Consider the following 13,744-nt stretch of genomic DNA (forward strand, 5'->3'; position numbering starts at 1 on the left):
ACACCTCTCAAGTAAAATATTTGAACAAATTTTGAGGCAATAATAATATGTCTTTTCGCATTTTTACAAACTACTTGTATAGCCTATATATTGTATTCGTTATTTTTATTTAACTAAAATCTATTTATTTTTCTTACTGAAAAACAATTATTTATCTATCAAATGTAAATAAATATTAGATTTATGGAGGAATGTTTTTATATTATTCACTTGTCAATCAAAGTCACTGACACAAAATTACGAACTTATTGGTTTAAAATAAGTTTTTATTATCTTTTAAAAATTCAAACTTTGTCTCAAATTTTCTGATCCAAATCACCTAACCACGAGATATTCGTGATATTTTAATCGATTTAAAGCTGCAATATGCAAGTGTGATGTGCGAAATAATATGTTTTCTGAAATGTATAATTTTTTCCTTTTAATATAGTATTTCCTAAATTATTATTAAAATAATCATACCGGGTTATTGTTTCATATAGAAAACATTGACGAGCAAACAAACAGAAATTTACTTTTTTTTATTAAATTATAAACTTGAACGTATTTTTACTATAATCGTTATGTACTCAAAACTCATAATATAATAGAGTATAACCGAGTGCGTCCACAAACACCACTGAAACCAATCGTTTCGCGTCGTATTTTCGACTGACGGTATATTTACAACAACGTTATTCTATTCATACGTCACTATAAAATACGACCAGAGAATATATTAAATGAAATTATAAACGAAATTTTTTCGAGAATTCAATTGGAAAATGTTACTAGGTATGAGCTCAAAAAGTTGCTAAGTATATTGTAATATTATACGAAAACCTCGCGTATATTAAACCATAATATATTGTGTTGAAGAGGACATTCATAGGGGGATGCGGTTGTACACCTGAAAATTGATAATTAATAATGTCTACATTTTCATAAATAAATCATTTTCAGATAAAATTTGTCAACAATTTATTGTCAACCCCCACTTCAATAACGAAAATAATTTGAATATACCATTGGAAGAGGATGCCTAAATAATCTGCACGCGCGTTTAACGATCAACGTCCATGGACCACGGTACCAATTATGTACATAATAATATGGCAGACAGAACGAGAAAATATGTTATAGATAACCACTACTATAACCGTTTAATAACTCGCAAGATCGGGGCACATAATGTCGTCGTCGTTGTCATCATTTTCGTGCTTTCACGTATGTTAGGTCCGTAGTTTCATGATAATCTCGAATGATTTTTGGAGACCGATAGCAAAGTCTAGGGAGCATAAACAGTGCTGATACGCCCTCACCCCTCCGTGAAATTAACTTACCAATTATCGTGCTTTATCTATTGCAGTACTTCTATAATATAATATTTATATACACGAAACGTATGTACCATTATCCACGCTTACAGGAAGAACTTCATTTCACCCACATCTTATGATTCGTTTTTGGCACTGACGAACGGCGAGAAACGTAGAAAAAAAGATTGCGTGTCTCTTCCTATGCGATTCTTTTCACCTTATCCTCATTCCAAAACTTCGTTAAATAATATTTTTTTATATACGTACAACAAAATCGCCACCGACATCATATGGCCGAACCTGGTGGGTACGTATTCGTTCTCGCCCAAATGCCTAAGATATTATTTAAAAAGAAATTTCTATGATTATATTACAAAATATAGTAAGCAACATTAAAATCTTGATAGGAAAAATGTAACTTTTACAATGTTTTATCTTTATCTTTATTTAAGTTTATTATTTTTTTGTATGACGACAATTTTTTTAATCCGAAATCCACAACAAAATATTTGTAAATAATTGTTAAATAATTGAATAATTAAATAATTAAATAATTGTTCAAGGAATGTCAATACACAATAAATTGAATTCCGAACAAGTTGTTAATTAGTTATGTAAGTATAATTTAAAGTTTGTATATAATGCAATATAATGGACCAGAAATTAACCTTTATCGGGGTACCTCTTATGGCTCTTCGCTCGTCAAAACTTGAAATACTTATAATTAATTAACTATGCTCATTCTAAATTCAATTTTATGGTCAATGCACTCTGAAAAACATGAAATCAAAAATTTATATTGTCATTTTTAACAAGTTGACTACATTTTATATCATAATATATATGTGATACGTTCCAAGCTTTCAATTATTTACCTTTATATTTTACTTATAATCACCAATTTTTTTTTTTTTTTTTTAGGGTTAAGGCTTCGACAACTGAGGTCATTAGCCTGGGGGAACTGTAGGGAAAGGCACTGTAGGTTTTAAACACGTGGGTATTTTGGCAGAATTTTTAATGGGCACCCGTAGGTTTCTGCCATGCCCGGTTGAGGGGGGGGGGGGGGGGCGGCGGCCTCTCTCTCCAAACACCGCGAAATGCCCAAAGAGCGATGCCGCCCGTGACCGAGGTTTGAACCGGCGACTGCGTGCATGGCAACAGACGCCTTAGTCCGCTCGGTCACTCCACCCCCCCCCCCCCCCTATCACCAATTTTGTCTGAGTACTTGACAAAATTGCTCAAGACTACAACTACAGTGTTTGAATAGTATTACGTAGAACAGTTAAAAACAAGACGTATCGTTTTGAATAATTTGTTTTTATAGTCGTAGTCGTGTCGTCGCGTCTCGTGTCCTGTAAAGATTATTATGCATGCATCTGTGTTTGGCTAAAAAGTAATCGCCTTTAACATCGGTTGCAGTATAATAATTGCACGTGAAGCTTCTATATCTCGTTTGAACATTATACTCGCTCTCTCAACACTGTATAATACGGAAATGGATAATGTTATTATCCTTCTGACGAGTCCCCTGCGAATGTATTACGGTAAGAACTTTGAGATCGTACGTAATATACGACCAGGAATTGATATATTAAGCGCATATATAGGTACTCCCGTCATGGGACCACTTGGTGAATATCGGTGTATATTGGTGTACAAGATGGTTACCAATTACCGAATTGGTAACCGGGTGGTCTATAGAGTTTAGGTGCATACATACGAATAATTGGTTCATGGGTGGATTACGCAATTTACAGATAACATACAAATTGTGTCTGATGAACTTATATTTTGACTATAAGAACATGTGCTGAAATTAACACTACCAAACATGGTTGAAAAATTATTGTACATTAAAACCACTACTGCAAAAAGCAACAGCTTCAAGCCAATGTAACTAAATTGCCTACACAACGTGCCGTCCAAAAGATATAATATTAATAGATTATAATATTAATTTGATATTGTTAATACTGAGCAAAGCTGGTATGGATGTATTTGTATTTATTTCATTGAATTTGAGACATTATGTACATTACTATTTCCTAAATACATGGGAACATTATAATTTTAAAAATATTTTGTCTCATTTTAAGCTATTAATAAAATTATCCAAAACAAAAAAAAAAAAAAAACAATTTTTTAAAAGTAATATAAATAAATTATTATAATATAGCCTTAAAAATAAAAGATGAGTGCTGAACTCTGAGACAAATGTGCAATAACTTTTGTTTTTATCATTATTAAAAAATCACCCTTATAATAATTAAGTGTACCTACCTAAAATACAGGAGCCATCAGAACAAACGCATGTATTTCAAAATGATGCTATGCTCAAATTAATTTCAGTAAAAAATGTTTTATTATAATTAAAAATGCATATGCAATTTTTTTACATGTAACAAAATTTAGGTTTTGAAAATAATGTCGGGCATATGACGCTCTTGAGCCACAAAGTACGTCCGTCAAGTTGGCACCGGCACTTTCTCCAAACAACTCAAAATTGGTATCAAAATTTTGCTACGAATTTGCTACATTTTGCTACGCTATTTTTAGAATTTGCTACTATTTGGTTTTTCCGGAAATCCGGAAACAAACATGCCAGTGCTATCTTGACGTAGCACCGGCACTTTCTCCAAACAATTCAAAACGGGTATCAAAATTTTGCTACGAATTTGCTACATTTTGCTACGCTATTTTTAGAATTTGCTACAATTTGGTTTTTCCAGAATCCCGGAAAATCGAAAATTTCCCAGCACCGGCACTTTCTCCAAACAACTCAAAATTGGTATCAAAATTTTGCTACAAATTTGCTACATTTTGCTACGCTATTTTTAGAATTTGCTACAATTTGGTTTTCCCAGAATCCCGGAAAATCGAAAATTTCCCAGCACCGGCACTTTCTCAAAACAACTCAAAATTTGTATCAAAATTTTGCTACGAATTTGCTACATTTTGCTACGCTATTTTTAGAATTTGCTACTATTTGGTTTTTCCGGAAATCCGGAAACAGACATGCCGATGCTATCTTGACGTAGCGCCGGCACTTTCTCCAAACAACTCAAAATTGGTATCCACATTTTGCTATGAATTTGCTACATTTTGCTACGCTGTTTTTGGAATTTGCTACCTCCTGGTTTTCCCGGAATCCCGGAAAACAGAAAATTTCCCAGCACCGGCACTTTGACCAAATACCATGATATAATAGGTATTAACATTTTTTATTTTCATAGATTATTGTTCCATTCATGTGCTATAATGCGTTTCACAACTAATGAGATATATAAAATTCAGAACTTTCTTCTGCGTTGGAAGTATAGAATCTTGAAATATTTTTAGCGCCAGCACTTATTATACATTTTTATAGCCTATAGCACGGGGTATGAACAACAAAAAATTAAATTGAATTTAAATAGATGTTATCAACATTTTAAATTTCCAAATTAAACATATTCCAGTCAATATATGTTTAAACCTATTTTCAACATGTTAATATTATAGTACTGGACAATCGTTGTCTAAGTATAGTATATATTATAAATAAATGAACTGTAGAAAATCATTTTAGTTTTACCATTTATTTGACTCAATAAAGAATATAGTAATAATAATAAGTAACCGGATTGTTTAGCAAATAATTAATATCAATCAAAAACTTTAGTCATACAAAAGCTTAAATGGGCATCAAAAGGTATAATAGTTGTACGAATTCAATAATAATTCTAACGAAATATACAAAACATATCATAAAACAAAATATATACAAAAATTAATAAACTGAAATATAAGTACTTTAAATTTATTTCAATTATTATCATCTATTCTCCAAATTAATATAATTTTACTTTTATTTTACTCTTTTACATAAAATAAAATATGGGGTTGAACTTCAATTTTTTCGGTGTTTTTATATGTTGTTATTTTGTTTACCAAGTCGTCGTGAATATTCCACAGGCCATCAGCTCTTTTAACATCAAAGTGCCGGTGCTGGGAAATTTTCTGTTTTCTGGGATTCTGGGAAAACCAAATTGTAGCAAATTCTAAAAATAGCGTAGCAAAATGTAGCAAATTCGTAGCAAAATTTTGATACCAATTTTGAGTTGTTTGGAGAAAGTGCCGGTGCTACGTCAAGATAGCACTGGCATGTTTGTTTCCGGATTTCCGGAAAAACCAAATAGTAGCAAATTCTAAAAATAGCGTAGCAAAATGTAGCAAATTCGTAGCAAAATTTTGATACCAATTTTGAGTTGTTTGGAGAAAGTGCCGGTGCTGGGAAATTTTCGATTTTCCGGGATTCTGGAAAAACCAAATTGTAGCAAATTCTAAAAATAGCGTAGCAAAATGTAGCAAATTCGTAGCAAAATTTTGATACCAATTTTGAGTTGTTTGGAGAAAGTGCCGGTGCTGGGAAATTTTCGATTTTCCGGGATTCTGGAAAAACCAAATTGTAGCAAATTCTAAAAATAGCGTAGCAAAATGTAGCAAATTCGTAGCAAAATTTTGATACCTGTTTTGAGTTGTTTGGAGAAAGTGCCGGTGCTACGTCAAGATAGCACTGGCATGTTTGTTTCCGGATTTCCGGAAAAACCAAATAGTAGCAAATTCTAAAAATAGCGTAGCAAAATGTAGCAAATTTGTAGCAAAATTTTGATACCAATTTTGAGTTGTTTGAAGAAAGTGCCGGTGCCAACTTGACGGACGTCCACAACGTAGGGATGCAGGCACTCGCGAAATGATCCTATCACGTCGATCAGGATCTGTCCCGAAAATTTTTCTCACCACTTGAGTGATCTCGTTTTTCAATTCATCAAGGGTTCGTGGTTTGTATTGGTAGACTTTTGATTTTATGTGATCCCACCAAAAAAATTGCATGTTGTCAAGTTAATGGAGCAAGGGAGTCACGGAATGTCCTCAAAACGCGAAATTAGCCATATGTATGACATTATTTTCAAAACCTAAATTTTGTTACATATAAAAAAAAATTCGTATGCATTTTTTGATATAATAAGACAATTTTTACTGAAATTACTTTGAGCGTAGCATTATTTTGAAAAACATGCGTTTGTTTTGACGGACCCTGTATAATCAACGATACTAGTTTGATTATAAAATATTGATATGAATAAAAATTATTACGGTTAGTTAATTATATCTGTCAGTTCTTTGTGTTGCACTTTGTATATTATAATTATAACACTATCGTTACGATAATGTCGTAATATTATATTGAATTTTTAATTGTTGCACTCGAGTACGTAACAAACGAAGTATATCATAATATATATGTGCGCGATAACCGTTGTCATACTATATATCGTGTACAGAAGCAACCAACTATACATTTTTGACACTTTTTGAATCAAGTTAAATAAGTGGTCTGCCCGTGACAGTTTTCCACCATTGTATTTGTTAAAGCGTATGTATATAATATTCTACAATATATCTAAATATTTATTCATATACATATTTAGTTTATATAACCTATTCTATATAAATAAATATATATATTATGATGTCTGTATGTATTTTTCTTACGATGGCTTTTAAAACTCTGATTATATTATACATATGGTCTAGTGAAACGTCAAAAGTATACCAAACTGAGATTAATACGTCTCCCGTTGAACGAAAGTTTTCTCTATTGGTAAATTAAAAAAGATTTATTTTGTGTGAGTGAGAGAAAATGTAGTCTTAATTTTAATTGAAATTGTGTGACATGAATATTAGAACTTATATAAAAAAATATTCATCTTTTTTTTAAATTTAAATATGAACAATAAGCATACAAATTATAACCTATAATATTATATTTATATTAAAACAATAATGGTAGGTAATTTTAAATTAATGTTAAATTTTTTAAATTAATATCGATAAAAATTTATTTGTTGGGTAGAAAAGCTTGAAAATTTAATACAAGGCTCCTAACATTTTCTAACAATAGCAGTTGAAAAGTAAAATAAATATATAATAACAATTTTTTTTTTATAAGCATCCAAAGTTTGAGGTTTGACAACATACGTAAAAATCACGAAAATTCGTAAATTATTTTATGCTAGAAATTCATATAAACTTTTTCTTTTATATCTAAAATTTGAACATTTTTAATTAAGTATCTATAATATATCCTAGACAGATAAACCGTCTCCGCTCAGAATCGTTTTACGTATACAATGTCACAATGATATAATATCATTGGATTCAAATGTAATTCCATCCATTACAGTAACTCACTTGTAACCTACTGTACAGCAGAGCGACATCTATGACTTACCCGCTTTTTTTATAATTGTTACTTATATTAAATTTTGTTTGTTTCGTCATTCTATCAAGTTTTTCGAATATTTTAAATTTTAAAAGGCTTTAGATTTTCTATGGATGTGGTTTTACGGCCACAGCAAAAATATTAGGTGTTTTACATTTGTTGAGTTCTTCCATTACTTGTAAGTTGTAATATTTTGTTAGTATGTGTGTTTGACCATTAAAATTACTTCACTGATTTGACATATTGATGAATCTTTTTTTTTATTATAAAAATTTGCTTGACAAAACAATTTCAAAAAGTTTAAAACTACATGTACATATGGTAATCTAAATTAAAATAAAATTTGGATATTGTTCAACTTTTTTAATTAACTTATAAATTACAATTACTATATACACTGAATGTCTACCTAATTAGTAATTAGCGTTAGTAAAAAATAAATATGACTACACAATAAAAATAATATATATATATATATTTGAAAATCTTTTCAAATTTAATTTTAAAGCAATTTTTTTTAATTTAATTTAAAAAAAATATATAATTAAAGTCTATACAATACCTACATAATATATATATACAATCAGTAAGTTAGATAACTAAGACGAAAATCACGATTTACAATTAACGTTAATAGGAAGGCTCCCTGCAGAGAATATACCTGACAAGTTTATATATTATTATTTAATTATTTTACGGTTTTAACGATTCCCTAGGCCATCAAACCAATAATAAAAAATTTTAAAAACATTACTTACAATTTTAAAGCTATAGACACTGCATGGTATAAACTTACTTCACTAATCTTTAGGTTTTTATCATGTTATAAATGAATTTTAAAATGTTCGATTCACACAAAAAAAATATGCTTACATTTCTCTGTATGGTGTAAATTTAATAGTTTTCCGGTTTTTCAAAAAAAAAAATCGAAGTACTCTTTAAACTTTTAAAGAAATAAAATTATAAAATTATTCAACAAAGGAAATCAATAACATCATCTGTTTTGCATATTGTATAAATAGAATTATATTATATTATAATCATTATACGAGAAGACTTTCAATCATAAAATAATATAATTATCATTAATTGTCTCTGCATTTTCATTAGATTATAAACTCTGTTATGGAAATGTACAATCTAAATCAAATGAGCACGTAAAACAGTAAATATAGTTACGCGTTCATTCAGTATACGAAACAAATATTTAATATACCGAAAAAAAAGTATACATATATGTATACGTCAATTATTGTGAATTATAAATTTTAATTGTCATTTCATATAATCTTGATTATACAAATTACGATTTATTAACTCATGCAACTATGCTTAAATGAATATAAATCCAAAATTGTAATTTAACTGTCCCTTATTATTGGCTATAGTATAAAATTACAACAATTAGCGTACTTATACCTATTAATTTGTTTCGGTGATAGGATAGTCCTAATAATTGTCAAAATGTTATATATGTTACCGAAAATTTTGACAATTTAGGAAATGATGACAGTTCCTAGGAAATGATGACAATTCCTAATAGCGGAAGGAAATGATATCATCGCCTAGGAATTGTCATCATTTCCGTACTTTTTTAGGCAATGTTATCACTAGGGCTCGGATATTTATGAAATTGCATATTTTTTTCTATTTATTCAATTTAATGCTAACCTAGGTACAAATTTAATTCATGTTTTACTGAATCAAATAATACTATTTTTATTTTACATATTTTTGTGTTTTTATTGGCTAAAAATACATATTTTATAATTTTATTTATTTATATTAGAGTAGTTTTAAGTGCATAAACATTCGAGCCCTAGTTATCACGTACCGGTTTCTTACACGAAAGCATTGGCGATTATGATGTTGCAGGTCATGTGGCTTTACAATGTAAAGCTATATTATAACGATAGCTATCAACTTACTCGGAACGGTGAGATGCTAAAAACCATTATACGGTCATTACTGTCAATATTGTCCGTGTTCTATAAAAAAAAATATCAGGTGGGTAATGACTGATATCGTTAAAATGGTTGTTTGGAAAATGTCATAGCTATCACATAGGTATCGCATAATATGTTTAACGTACCATTTACGTTTTTTATTAAAAGTGTCCCCCTACCTGTCCATACAACACGGTCCGCTTAGTAGTGTGTGCTTATCTTCTTAGTGCAGTACGTATTTTTTCGTTAAAATGGATTTGAATAAAATGCGAAGTGAATTTAATAAAGTGATTAAAAAAAAAAATATTAAATTTTTTACTAATTATTGATCATTGATTATTTATTAGTGTAATAACAGGGTAATTAATAATTGTGACAGATTAAATTAAAATATCTAAGAAAAATATATATGGCATCATTGCCTAATATCGTTAGGAAATGATAACATGAACTAGGCAATGATATCATTTCCTTCCGCTATTAGGAATTGTCAACATTTCCTATAGGAACTGTCATCATTTCCTAAATGTCAACATTTCCGGTAACATTATTAGCTTATATATAATACCTATATGTAATAGTTAGTTCTTCGCAATGCAATTAAAACGTGTCTACTTAATGATAATTGTTTAACGACTATAAACATTGACTATTATTTTGTGAACCATATTCTTATATAGCTTTAACTTAATATTCAACGTCTGTTGAAATATAACCTATTTTGAAATATTTGGATGAGCGGATGAGCCGTTAAATATATACCATAAATTTCAATTGATTATGTATAATTTTAATAATATGCATGTAATATCAGTTACAAAAAAACGATGTAATTTGCAATTTATAAAAACGATAAGTAAGTAAAATATACAAATAATAGAAATTATTGTAAATTTTATAAATTTTTAACTACAAAATATAATTGGAAAATTTTCGTTATACATCAAAATTCAAACCTTGCTTAAAACAAAAAATGTATGCATAATATGGGCGTAAGTGTTTTATTTTTGTAATTGCTATATAAGTAAAATGTATAAGGAACCTCGTACTAACTATTCAAGATTTTTAAATAAGCATAAACATTTGTATAATCAAAGAAAAAATCAATTCAACAAATTCTAAAATTTCAATTCCCTATAAAAATTTTTAAATTATTCTAAATATTTAAAAAATATCAATGTAAATGAAAAATCATAATATTTAAGTAGTAATGAAATACTTCAAATGACTTTCTGATAGATTTTTTTATATAAACTTATAAAATACTTTATTGTAGTTTATAACGTCACAGAACTTTAAGAATCTATATTATTACCATTTAACGCTATGAGCATACCTTTTCTTATAATCATCAACGCTATTAAGGTTGAACGTACCTGTTGGGTATTACAATTATTATTATATCTTCCCAATTATTATTATACCTATTTGTTGCGCGAGTGACTATCTATATCATGAATTGCAATGTTATATAATACCTGTTCGGATCATAGGTCATGAGATCCAATCCCAGGATCTCATGGGTGATTTCTGGGGGTAGAAAAACCCCAGGTTGTCACAATTTTTAAGAATTGATCTTAATTATATATTTTACAATACCAACAACATTTGTGAACATTGATGAACACTTGTACCTTCAAAACGTGTTTGATTTCACTTTAGAATTTAATTTTCAATTCCGCTTATAAGAAATGTTGTGCTTAATTATTATGCTTTGGGTGTTAAATGTATGCATGAGCTAATAAAAAAATGTATCTAAGTTCAAACGAAAAAAAAGTTAAAATAACTACCTACGCCAAGAAATTTCTTTGTTCGACGTTTGAATGGATAAAAAAACTAAGTTATTTAATACCATAAAACTATGATTAACTTAAATTAATTATTAATATTACATTCGAAAACATTACATCATCAGTAAATTATTCATCGCTATTTTTAAACAGAAAAACGCTAACAGAACACGTTAATTCGAAAACGTTCAAAATAATAGAAAACCAATTATTTATAAATTATATAAATTATTTAATAATTGTACCAATAATCTTTATATGTAGGTTCCAATCTCCTGGTTCCACTTAACCATACCTACTTTCAAAGTTAATTAATTTTTTTTTTACTTCACAATAGGTACATGTTATTTGGCACCCGTGATCCGTGTTCCTTTCGCTGTTTTTTTTTTTTATATAATATAACTATAGACAGCACTTTATAGTAGAATTAAGTAAATTTATATTATATTCATTTGCCAGCGATCCCTTAGTAAAATCTGAATAATCATTCATTGATGAAATGAATAGTTATTAATTAATTGGGTTTAAAAATCACAATAAATTACGACATCCAGCTTCCATTACAGCATACTTTTTTAACTAATCAAATTTGTTTTGTTGCTTGAAATTAATTTTCCTAAAGGTGCACATTTCCTTCCCGTAGTTTTTCTTTTTATCTTAAAATATACTCAAGTCAATTTATTTTATGTACATGTTTGTATACTTTTGTCAGCTATCCCCAATTGAACTCTGAATAATCATACATTAATGAACCTGATATCATTTTTTAATCATTAATAAGGCTTAAAAAATCATAGTATACTGTTTTTCCACTGATTGAAAGTAACTTTACAAACAAACGTTAATAGGTACCACGTTTTGAGTATTTCGTTTTCTTAATAATAACAATGAATCATATGATCCACTATTAAAAGAATAGACATTCTTATAGATTTTAAAATTGAAATATTATTTTATTTGTGTTTGGTAAATAAAGGTAACTAAAGTGACTTATATTAATTTTTATTCGTTTTTAATAAACTTAAGCATCGATAACTATGGTAATTAGCATTTTTGTAGAGGGTTTAAGGTTGGATAAGGAACACATGTATGTGAGGCGAGGATTTATCACTAAAATGTAAATACCCGGGTGGTCACCCATCCGCTAGTGACACCAAACGATGCTTGACCGCAGCACCACGTTAGTGACTGTGACATAACCACCAGTCACCACACCACATCAGGACTCATTAATTATTTTATTCTGTGTATAAGATATAATATGTAACCTTTAAGGATTGTGTATATTAAACAATATATATAGATAAAGTAAATTAAACATTTATTTGGCACTTATTTTATTATTTCCAGTGGTTATAAATAAAAATTTCATTAAATAAGAATTATGCATAAATCCAAATTTTGACTTAGGTACTCAAAACTTGGTCAGTTTTGAAAATAGAAAAAAAACTGTTAATACGAAAAATGCTCAAAAAAAAATAATCTATCTGAATATATAGAAAAAAATTGTGTTTCTATTTAAAAAAATGTAAGTTGTATTGCGCATGCGCACACCAAAAGTGTTAATAATTTGAAATTTATCCAAAAATATGTATTTAGATACTCCCTATCACCTCCCGAAAACGCCAGTTCAATACAAGGTCATTCACCTGAGATATTTAGTGTTACCATAAATCGTGATCACACTGTGTATATACCTATATATATATATATATAATATCTATGTGGATTGATTGTTGCGATCAATCACTCAACATTGAGAATGCGCACCGCCCGCTCACCAAATTGGTGACCACCCGAGTTTTTAGTGGCAAAAACCTTGCCACACATATATATGTTACCAACCTACCATAACAACCCCCATAGTTAAAAACCTACTAAGAAAAATCATCCAATGGTCTATATGTAGTGTAGCCGTAAGTCAATTAAGAAGAAAAAAAATTAAAATTATATAATGTACCTATTTCTAAGGACCAAGATCACATTTATAAGCACTTAATTGTTAATATTGTATTATATTATTTAAAGGCAATGTAGATACACACTTTATATTATAGGTACCCAACATACATATTTTAGATTCTGTTTGAGTTAGAAATTCATAAAAATGTATCTTTCTAAAACTAATTTATACCTAAGAAGTAAGTGCAGTTGGAAAATATTAAAAATACCAATGCATGTTTTTTTTATAACCATTTAAAGTTCAAATTTTGACAACATTTATTCAATTGAAAATTTACAAATTCTTCAATTGTTAAAAATATATAACATGTTTAAATTGTATAGCTAAGGATTGAAAATTAAAAACAAGGTTCCACGTAAGAAGTTAATTCTGCTGCAATAAAATCTAAAAACTATTCGAACACAGCTTAATTTGTGTAGTTATTTTAAGTTGAAGTTTGGATGAAATTACATATTAAATAATCAAGAATAACAATTTTAGTT

Source organism: Diuraphis noxia, unplaced genomic scaffold (assembly GCF_037042655.1).
Source record: "Diuraphis noxia isolate RWA-SAM2 unplaced genomic scaffold, SU_Dnox_SAM2 contig0005, whole genome shotgun sequence".
Classification (NCBI taxonomy): Eukaryota; Metazoa; Arthropoda; class Insecta; order Hemiptera; family Aphididae; genus Diuraphis; species Diuraphis noxia.